This window comes from Rhinopithecus bieti, unplaced genomic scaffold, assembly GCF_001698545.2.
Source record: "Rhinopithecus bieti isolate Rb0 unplaced genomic scaffold, ASM169854v2 scaffold_30337, whole genome shotgun sequence".
NCBI classification, from domain to species: Eukaryota; Metazoa; Chordata; class Mammalia; order Primates; family Cercopithecidae; genus Rhinopithecus; species Rhinopithecus bieti.
This window is the reverse complement of record NW_016813238.1, coordinates 794,621-806,128: the sequence shown is the minus strand read 5'-3', so window position 1 is coordinate 806,128 and position 11,508 is coordinate 794,621.

Here is an 11,508-nt window from a genome sequence, read left to right as displayed (position 1 = left end):
TATGGTAAATTACATTGATTGACTTTAAATATTAAACCAACCTTGAATTCCAGGAACAAACTCCATTTGGTCATTCTAGAACAACCTTTTGTATTTGGTTAGATTTGATTTCCTGAAGTGGTGCTAAAGATGTTCATATCTATGTCTGTGAGGGATATTAATCTGTACATTTTTATTACTATTTTCTGGTGTTGTGGTAATGCTAGTCTCACAGAATGAATTAGGAAAAGTTGCCTACTTCTCTATTTTCTGAGATTCTGTGTGGCACTGGTAAAATATTTTCTGTATATGTTTGACATTATTCACCAGGAAAATTATTTGTACCTACAAGTTCCTTCCTGGAAAGATGTTAATAATCACTTATTATCGTTTCATTGTCTGCCAGATCTGTGGCAGTGCTTTTTTCTCTGGTATTGGTAATTTAAATTTTCCCTTATTTCTTGATCAGTTTTGGCAGACATTTATCAATTTTATTAATCTCTTAAAAATCCATATTTAGCTTTGTTAATCTTCTCTATTACATACTTTTTATTTCTACTTTTATGATTACTATTTATTTCTACTTTGAATTTAGCTCATTTTCTATTTGTCTAATTTTAGGATTTAAAATTCAATCATTATTTTAGATATTTTATTTTAAATATAAACACTTAAAGTTGCAATATTACGTTAGGCACTGTTTTGATTGCATTCCACAAGTTTTTATTTGTCATGTTTTAATTACTATTCGGTTCAAAATACTTCTAATGCTCCTTGTCATTTCTTCTTTGACTCATTGGTTATATAAAGGTACATTTTGCTTTATTTCTAAATATGTGAAGACTTTCTAGATATCTCAGTTATTTATTGCTACTTTAATTTTATTGTGGTCAGAGAAAATACACTGTATGTGTTGAATCTTTTGAAATTTCTTGAGACTTATTTTTTGACCCAGTGTATGTTTGCCCTCATGAACATTCCATATTCACTAGAAAAAGAATGTGTGTTCAAATAATGTTGGATATAGTGTTATACAAATGCCATTAAATCAAGATAAATCTTTTGCACTCTTGTTTTTTGCCTGTTTGTTCTAACAATAAGTGAGAAAGAAGTGTTAATATCTCCAACTGTGATTGTAATTTGACTGTTATCTTTAAGTTTGTCAGTATTTGCCTGTTGAAATTCTGCTATTAAAACATAAACATTTAAGATATTTATCTCTTCCCGAGAGATGCTAAAGAAAAGTGTAAAAAATGAAAGCCATTCTTATGTACATCAGAATATATGGACAAAAACTTTCACAGCAGCATCATTATTGCAAATAACTGAAAGTAATACAAAGGCACATCAGCAAAAGATTGGACAGATAAACTGTTCCTTCAATGGCAATGAAAATGGATGTTACAGAGATACATGGATACATGGAATACCCTGAGTTAATCTTACATTTATTTTGTGGATGATATCAAACCAAGCAGAGCACATATTATCCCATTCATGTGAAGGTCAGTAACAGCCACATATAAACTACATTTTGGAGATTCATACACAATAGAAAAAACTATTTAAAAAGATAATACTGATTTTAAAAATTGGGATGTTGAATTCATCTGAGTGTTGAAGGAGGAGCACATTGTGATCCAGACAGAGCACTCAGGACTCTGAGCACACTAATACTCTGTATTGCCTTCAGTGGTAGTTACATCAGTATCAACTTAAGAAAAATTTATTAAAATCTACATAAATAATTTTCTATATGTATGCTATATTTCCTAATGCTATGAAATGAATTGTGTCTCCCCAAAATGTATATGTTGAAGTCCTAGCCCCCAGCATCTCAGAATGTGACCACATTTGGAGATAGAACCTTTTTTTTTTGAGACACAGTTGCCCAGACTAGAGTGTAGTAGTATGATCTCGGCTCACTGACCTCTGCCTCCTGGTTCAAACAATTCTCATGCCTCAGCCTCCTGAGTAGCTAGGATTACAGGTGTGTGCCACCGTATATGGCTAATTTTTGTATTTTTAGTAGAGATAGTAGACGCCATGCATAAATACCAATTCTCTCCAAATTGATCTATTTCTCAATCTACAAATATTCTATTGGTGATCTCATCCACGGTCATGGCTGCAAATACCACTACAAGCCCAAAAATTATATGTATATCTCCATCCCAGGCTTGTCTTCCAAACTCCATGGTCATCTATCTAATATTGTATTTCTTCTTGTCTTCTCTTTGTATTTGTGTAGAAATAAAAGAAAAAAATTTAAAAGGGAAAGAATATTGTATTTGTGACCTATTTTTAGATATCTAGTAGACATTACAGATCCAACATCTTTACCTCTGTTATGATTTTTGTTATGTTTTATTTCTATTTGGTCTTGAGATCCCTCTGTTGGAGTGGCTATTGGCCAAGATAGCTACTCTCTAGGAGAACCCTGACCAGGTGGAAGTTACATTCAGGTGTGTGTCAGGTGAGACACAGTGAGGAAGTGAAACCAAGACGCATGAAACACAATAAATTTATTATGCACAGGTCCCAGAAACATTAGGTTTGCCAATGGCAGGGGAGGGAGAGGCAACAGGATGTCTGGAGGCAAAAGGAGCTCAACAACCAGGTGCTGGGGGTGGGGGGCGGGTGGTGGAGGGGAGAAGGACCTGTGGGATTAGACCTCTGCCAAGGTGCTTGGGCCTAAGGTCCTGTATTAGTCCATTCTTACATTGCTTTAAAGAACTACCTGAGATTGAGTAATTTAGAAAAGAGGTTTCGGGCCAGATGCGGTGGCTCAAGCCTGTAATCCCAGCACTTTGGGAGGCCGAGACGGGCGGATCACGAGGTCAGGAGATTGAGACCATCCTGGCTAATACGGTGAAACCCCGTCTCTACTAAAAAATACAAAAAAAAACTAGCTGGGCGAGGTAGCGGGTGCCTGTAGTCCCAGCTACTCGGGAGGCTGAGGCAGGAGAATGGCGTAAACCTGGGAGGCGGAGCTTGCAGTGAGCTGAGATCCAGCCACTGCACTCCAGCCTGTGCGACAGAGCGAGACTCCGTCTCAAAAAAAAAAAAAAAAAAAAAAAAAAAAAAAGAGGTTTCTTTGACCTACAGTTCTGTAGCTGTACAGGAAGCATGGCTGGAAGGCCTCAGGAAACTTAAAATCATGGCAGGAGGTGGAGGGGAAGCAGGTCTGCCTTACATTGCTGGAAAAGGAGGAAGAGGAAGAGAGCAAAGGGGAAGGTGCCACACACTTTGAAACAACCAGGTCTCATGAGCACTCACAACAGCAAGGGGGAAGTCCCCCCCAACACATGATCCAGTCACCTCCCACCAGGACCCTCCTCCAACACTGGGGATTACAATTTGACATGAGATTTGGTCAGGGAGGGACACAAATCCAAACCCTATCAGGTCCATTATCCCTATGCTTTCTTGTGGGGTTTGTGAATTGGCTAGTTTAAAGAAAGCACATGCAAAATGGGGAGTTACATGACTCTGGTGTTGACCATTAGGTTCTATCCACATCTGATCTGAGGTCACACCTCATAGGGGACCATGAGAGAGAAAGAAAGAGAGGAAGTGTGAGTCTGGCTGGAAATGGTGGCAAGGAGAGATACAGCACCCTTGATGACTACACATGGCCAGACAACTGATGGCAGCCCACAGTGAGGGCAGGGTGGCCCAGGTAGAACCAAGGGGCCCTATGCTCTCACCAATGCATGTCTATCCACAACACTGCAGAGATCTGGTGCTGACCCAGGCTGGACTTGAGCCCCCCACTTCCTGCCCAAAAGTCTAGTCCCTACCATTCACTCAGGAAGTCATTCAGGATCTCAGCCCAGAGGACTAAGTCTTGATCTTTCACTCCAGAGGTTGGGTTTCCACTATTCCCTTCACAGGCTGTGTACTCTCTTGGCCAAGGAGAACCTTTGCAAGGAGCTGCCATGAACTTGCAGGCTCACTACTGTTATAGGACAAAGAGGTTTTCATGTGCTTGCTGGGCAGTAACAGCCCCATTACCCTGAGATAGCAGCATTTGCAGCAGAGAAAGAGTTTATCAATTACAGGGCACCAGGAAAGGAGATGGGAGGAGACTCTCAAATCCACCTCCCTAGAAGTTCTGGGCTGGGATTTGTAAGACCATGGAGTGCAAGGGGCTGGAGAATTGGGGCCATTGATTGGTTGGGGTTAGGGAGACAAAATCATCAGGATGTGGAAATTGCATTCTTTGGTGAGTCAGCTCCTGTGGCATCCTTCAGACCAGCTGAGTCAGTAGCTTCATTGGTATGCAGGACCTCAAGGAATATCTCAAAGGGGAAAACTTAATGTTTCTTAATGTTCAAGTTGTTATCTATGGAGTAGTTAAGGGGAATTATAATCTTGTAACAGGGTTCACAGTTGTCCGAGCCTTTGAATGCAAGGAATTTTTAGCTTATCTATGGTGGCAGATATCAAGAAAATCATGCAAGGACCTTCTCCTTCTTCCTTTTTTTTTTTTTTTTTGCTCATCAGCTATCATTAGTGTTAGTGTATTTCACATGTTGCCCAAGACAATTCTTCCAATGTGGCCCAGGAAGCCAAAAGGTTGAACTCCCATTGTTTGACGACAATCAGCACAAAACAACTATAAGAAAGTGTGTCAGAGAGCAAGATGATGGAATGATTAATGTTGAATGTGCTGCAATCTTGGCTTATTTTCATTTCTCCCTTCTTCCCTGATACAGTTTTAAAAGTTTATAGGAGTGGTTTCACTAACCTCGGAGATTTCCACCCATGGCTTCTCCAGCAGATTCTCACTCTAAAGGTTGGAGAGCAGAGGATCTCGCTGGGCAACTCCCCAAGAAAACCAGAAAATTTTAGCGCCACCCTTGTCCACTTGATTCTGGGCAGCCCAATATCACTCTTCTGTCTTCCCTATCGTGGCCCTATCTGGAGGCTTTTTCTCTTCTCCCTAACGGAGCATACTGAAATTCACAGAACTGACTCTAACTGTTCAGGCCACAGTCACCTGAAGATCAGTAAGGTAATCAATTTCCAGCTATGCATGGCCATACTTTGGATGTCAGTAACACTATGGAATGATCATTCCATTTGGATTTGTAATCTTTGGGAACATCAGAAATATGGCCCTGGGAACATGCTGAGCTTCATAGAGTCTGAAATAATGTCTCAAAACTTTGGTGATCATTGCTGGACACGTTGAGAGATGTAGCTACTTCCCCACCTCGGAGCCTGAGAATGAGGGTTATTCAAGACGGCGTGGCTGCAGAGGGAAAGCTCTTCACGGCGTGGAGGTGTGAGATCTATGTCACCCTTACCCAGAATGCTCTGCTGAGTGGCAGCAGCGCTTATCCAGTGAAAGCACAGAAAGATGGGAGATTCCGGGTTTAGGGGTGAAGATGGGGGCAGGGTTTCCTGTCTCGCTTTGTGGCGGTCATTTTGGCTACCTTGTGGCTGTTTCACCTGTTCAGAAATTGCGGAGGGCTGGGTCAGGTCTGAGGAAAAAGGAGGCGAAGGCAACAGGAAGCCTTGTCCCTACCACACAGAGGTAAGACTGAGGCTCTGAAGCTAGGCCAAGGTGCCACCCATTGTGATCTCGTGTCAGTGCTGGGCTGGAGGCTGCCATGTGGCTGTCCCCATCCTAGTCACCTGCAGTTTCTGGCACCATTCACCCACAGGCTTGCATCACTGTGACTTCAAGTTGGTGCTGTGTCCCTTGGGCCCTCACCCACCCGACTCCTACTTTCAAAACTTAAGCCCCACATTATGAGAGCCTGTTCAGGTCACTTCAGTCTAGGCCCTGGTGTTTAGGCTTGGGGGAAATGGGAGAGCTCATGGGTGATGAAGCCATTTCTGAAAGCCAGTGTGTTGAGTCACAGAAGATTTAGGGATTGAGGTATCAGGATGTGCAAAGGCTTGGAGGGGCAACTGGGCTGGCCTGGGGGCTTTGTGTACACAGAGTAGAGTGTGAAGAGAAATCATACCTACAGTGACAAGGAGGTGTACCTTCATTTGTCACAGAACCAAACTGGGCCCATTTGCCCATATACAAAGGAAAGCCAAACACCAGAAACCCAAACACCAAAGCACTGGGTTTTTGCAGCAATAAAGGTTTATTAAGAGTCAAAGAGACAGGAGGCCAGTCTGTCTCCTCGTACTAGCTTGGCCGCCATACATTTGAGGGAGAGATTTTGCAGGTAGGGTTTTGAGCTGGACAGTGATTGGCTGGAAGAAAAAGAGGTTTGGAGAGTCCCTTGGGCATGCACTGTTGCCCCTACATGCTGCTTTATGGGTCATATGTTCAGAAAATGGTGGTAGCATGATCTGGAGGTGTTTTCAGCCCTCTAACCTCAAAATGTCACTCATCTGATGAGCAAGTCTATTCTGTGCAGACTCCAGTCAGCCATATTGGTCCCAAGCAGTCTCAGCTCATCAGCCAACTTTATTGCAAACAGAGGGGACTGTAACAAATGATTTACTTCTCCACTGTTCTGCAAAACAAGCTCAGGAAATGTTGCTGGTTAACAAATTCTCTACCCCTGGGGCACAGTTTCACTTTCTGATGGTGCTTGGAGCCATGCAGGGTTGCGAACAGAGGAGGAACACGGTCTAAGTTAAGGGTTTTAAAGTTTCCCAAAAGCTGCTTGGAGGAAGAAGACTGGATGAGGTGCAAGGAGGACAGTGAGGTACAGGGAGATTGAGTACTTGTTCAAAGTTAAAAGCAGGTAAAAGGCATTATTGAGGACTGAAATACAGAGATTGTACTGTCAGTCCAGTGTTTCCACCACTGGGCGGATGTTCAAGAGAGGCCTAAGCCCATGGGGCCTTCCCATAGTTGCCTGCTTCTCGAGGTCTGCCTCTTCCCACAGGTTCCTGTGGCCACAGAAATGCTTATGGATCATACACAGGATCATACACAGGATCATACACAGCCCTCACTGGTCCCGACCTTCCATCCACGTGTCTATGGGATTGTGGTGCCTTGGGACTCAGCCTGTGTGTGACTCTTCTAGCCCTTGAGCCTGGGGATGCTTGAGAAACCCCAAGCCCAGGGTCCTGGGCCAGAGGGAGTATATTTAATAGTTCCTGTGTATATCTAGCAACCGATAGAATGAGGTGTGGAAGGTTATCCTAAGCACAGGTACCACCATCTCCAAATGCTTGAAGGTAAGGATTAGAAAGGAGTGTTCAGAGAATCACAGATCTCCTCTCTTTGTCGCTAGCAGGAGAGTAGGGGCCAGATCTGGAATGGCAATCTGAGAAGTTGGGTGGTTTCTGGAGATGATGGGAGCAATAGCATGGGAGCAATGAGGTGACATGACTCAGGTCTTAATAGGCTCCCTCTGGCTGCAGACTGAACACATTTTGAGAGTGAGGGAGGAAGCAGAAAGATCAGGGATGAGGCTACTACAATAGTCTAGGTAAGTGTTGTTGGTATCTGGATTCCAGATCTTTTTTAAAAATAGGGCTGAATGCTGGATTTTCTAATGTTGAGGGTGAGAGAAAAAAAGGTAGCAGCTGGGCGCGGTGGCTCATGCCTGTAGTTCTAGAACTTTGGGAGGCCAAGGCAGGTGGATCACAAGGTCAAGAGATTGAGGCCATCCTGGCCAACATGGTGAAACCCTGTCTCTACTAAACATACAAAAATTAGCTGGGTGTGGTGGCTCATGCCTGTAGTCCCAGGTACTCGGGAGGCTGAGGCAGGAGAATTGCTTGAACCCAGGAGGCAGAGGTTGTAGTGGGCTGAAATTGTGCCACTGCACTCCAGCCTGGCAACAGATGGAGACTCCGTATCAAAAAAAAAAAAAAAAAAAAAAAAAAAAAAGGTGGCATTTAGGGATTACTCCAAAGTTTTGGAAGGAAGTGTCATAGGTGAGCAGTGACTATCTGGGCCAGTGGTGTGGGGAGTAAAAGAACTTACCAAGACAGTTGTAGGTAAATAAAGGCAGATTTATTAGAGAAAGTAGGAAGATACATTGCCAGGGAAGCAATAGGCAGGATCACCAGAAGAGAAGCTGACTGCCAAGAAACAAAGGCTTGCTTGAGATTCTATAGGATAGTGTTTATGCTGTGTGCCGAAGAGGGTTTTGTGTAATACTGATAACGCTATGGTTGCAGTGAGCTAGCATGCAGGTGTCTGGTGATAGTTGGGCATGGAAGATTGTGAGTTATTTGTGCAGGAGGGCTGTGTGTCCTGGACCATGAAGAAAGGTAGACAGAGCTTATCTGCTTTCTCCTTTTGGTTTCTCCTAGTCCCGCCAGCCTGACTCCTTTTGCCTAATTAGAACTCCACAGGAATGAAGGGGAAGTTAGTAGTAAAAGTAATTTTCAGTGGGTATGTGGGAGTTTTGTTTTAGCCATGTGAAGAGTGAGATGTTTCAGAGAACACTGAGTGAAGACATCAAGTGGATTGGTAGACACAAAGGTCTGGAACTCTAGGGAGTCATTCAGAATAGAGACATCCAAAAGGTGGTGGCCACTTTGTAGACTTGAGGTGAAGCTGTGCATCACATTTAGAAGAAGAAATCTTCAGGTCATGATCTTCAGCTTTCAGCTGGCCAAGGAGAGAATGAGGGCTGAGGACTAGATCTCTTGCTTGAGCACCTGGTTGGGTGTGGTGGGCATCACAGGCACATCTGAAGGGAGAGAACTGAGCCTGAAGGGCGGGTTTGGGGAAAGGAGGGTCTGGCAGGAGGCCAGGGCTTCTAAGGGAAGAATAGACATTCATGTGGATACAGAAGCATAGGAGTAGTTGAAGAAAGATGATACTGAGGCCAGGGCCTTTACTTCACAGTTCTACGGACTCACCAAGCTAGTGGATTAGTACAGGGGCAAATGTGGTTGTCTGGTAGAGGCACTAGGAGGGCAGCGGTTTGTGGGGAGGTATCTAAAACCTGCATATTGTACTGGATGACTGAGATTGACTAATGAAACAGAGCCAGAAGGTGAGGCTTTCATAGCAGGATTAAGGGTTGCCCCTGGCAGTGAAAGCCATTGGAGGTCTGGGGAAGTACTAGATTCTGTTTGAATTGCCAGGCACATTCTTGTTGCCATGTGGTGAGTAGCATGTAGGGAGGCTGGGGAGGGATCTATAGTTTGGGATAGGAAGATAGCAATATCTATGGGATCTGGAGATATGAGAGAGGTACAGTCTAAAGAATGATATGCACGTGGAGAGGGAGTGTGTCCTAGGGCCTTGGTATTGGGGACTTAAGGATGCAGAGTGAGCCCAAGTTTGGTTGTGTTTGGAAGGTACCATCTAGGGAACTTCCTGGTAATTTCTTGGCAAGAGGGTGTGGGGCCCGGCGTGGCAGGCCTGGAACTTAAATGGTGTCTGTCTGCCCACCTGCTTCTTCTTGTTGAGCACAGGCACAGCGATTAATGGGTGATAGGAGGGAGTAGGCACAAATGACACCAAGGTCTGATACATCCTCTGGGTTGTGGAGCTTGGGAGGAGTATGAATAGGGGGGTGGATTTATAGAAAGATGCACTGGGGGTCCTCAAGAGAGAGGCTGTTCATGGTTTCATCCGTCCCTATCATAGCAGAGCAGTGTGACCTTTGAGGAAGTGGCCGTGCACTTCTCCTGGGAGGAATGGAGTCTCCTTGATGATGTTCAGAAACTCCTATACTGCAGTGTGATGCTGGAGAACTTTTCACCTCAATAGGTGAGACCCTCGCACCCACCCAGATGCTTTAGACTAGACTCTGCCTTTCCTTTTCCCCAAGGATGGATCCATCCTTCTCACATTAGGACAATGGACTCTACTTCTTTCCTCAGTTTCCTGGGTAGGTTCACTGGTTGGTGGGGCTGAGCCATTGTACTGTCCTATCCTCTTCCCAACCAGCCTCAATACCTGCTGTCCCAAAGCCTTACCTGGAAGGGGATCAGGAGTCTTGCCATCAGCCGTTTTAAGCCCACTTTTCCCTTTCCCTGGCCAGGTGACGTCTCTGCCCCAGGTTCTCCCCTCTTCCTCTAGCTAATATATCTCCGTGTCTTCCTATGCCAGGAATTGCAGTTACCAACATGGTCACTATTTATGTCCTCCTGTGAGGTTGTTTTTGTGACATTTGGTTTTCTTACCTGTAGTCTGTTGCTCCAAGTTGCCCTGGGCCAGTGCTGGCTGCTCCCTTCTTCAGTCTTTCCCTTTAGTTCTTACATCATCCAGATACTATTCTCAGCTGGGGACAGAGTACTGTTCTCAGCCGGGGTCCTATTAAGTGGCAGGTGAGAGGGTATGACATCAGAGCTGTGTTCAAATCATACCATGAACCAGGCCTGTTCCCACTACTATTTTGGCACCAATGCCAGTCGTCACACCTCATTTCTACCTTTCTTTTCCCATTCTTGACACTAGCAGCTTGCCATTTCCAGTCAGACTTTTGTCCCAGGGCTAATCCCCAACTCTCTGTATTGCACATTTTGCCCAGTCCTGTCCACTGCTCCCTCTCAGTGTTCTCCAACACTGGCCCACACATACTGTGTTGTGAGATGCACACATATTCTTAAGTAGTCTTTGAACATGAGCCACTCTGTTGCAGTTGGATTTTCTTGGGCCTGGACATACCTTTCTGCACACCTCTCATGTCATCAGCAAAGATAAGTACCAAAAACCATTGGCAGAGGAGGGAGTTGTAGACCCCACCTCTCCTCTTTGTGTTGCACCTCATCCTTGTGTCCTTTGCCTGGTGAGGCTTCCCCCATGCTGTGACCTTTTGAAAACTATGAGTTCACAACAGCTGCTTCCTCAATCTGACCCCAACTCTCTCCTCCTGTAAACAGTCCTGGGAACTCACACAGACTCATGCATTGGTGTGCAGATACACATTTGTGATGGCAGTGCCCCTTCTCACCAAAGTCCATGTGCACTTCATGGGCATGTCATTGCTTTCAGGTTATTGGCATCAAGTGAAAGATGAGGAAGCACCTTCTCAGCCGATATTTCTGTAAAAGAATTGTCACAGGTCAGAGCCCCCCGAGGCCCTTTCCTCAGAAAGCCCACCTCTGTGATATGTATGTCTTGACCTTGAAAGACATTTTGCCTTTTGGCAGGGGAAAATATCCCAGGAAGAAATCATATACTTAGGGGCATGTGGGAGATGATCCTTTCAGTAAAGAGATGTAGATAGGAGCTTGCTCGTGAACGGCGGCAGATTTCTTGTGCCAAAGAAGTCCTTTACCTTTGAGAAGGTTGGAAGGTACTTTCTGGTTGGCTCAGGACTTCTCCAGCACCAGGCCACACATAACAGGAAAAGCCACACAGCACCACTGAGTGTGGGGCAGCCATTCACAGTGAAAAAGTCATGAGAAGTCCAGCGAATTCAGGAAAGCCATGAACTGCAAACACACACTTGTTCAGCACCAAAGAGTCCACAGTGGAGAAGGGCTTTATGAGTGTATCACATATGTGAAAGCTATCAAATACAAACCCTTACTTGTCAAACACCAGAGTCCACACTGGGGAGAGGACTTATGAGTTCTGTGAATGTAGGGAAAACCCTCAGCTGCAAATATGGACTTGTTCCTCACCAG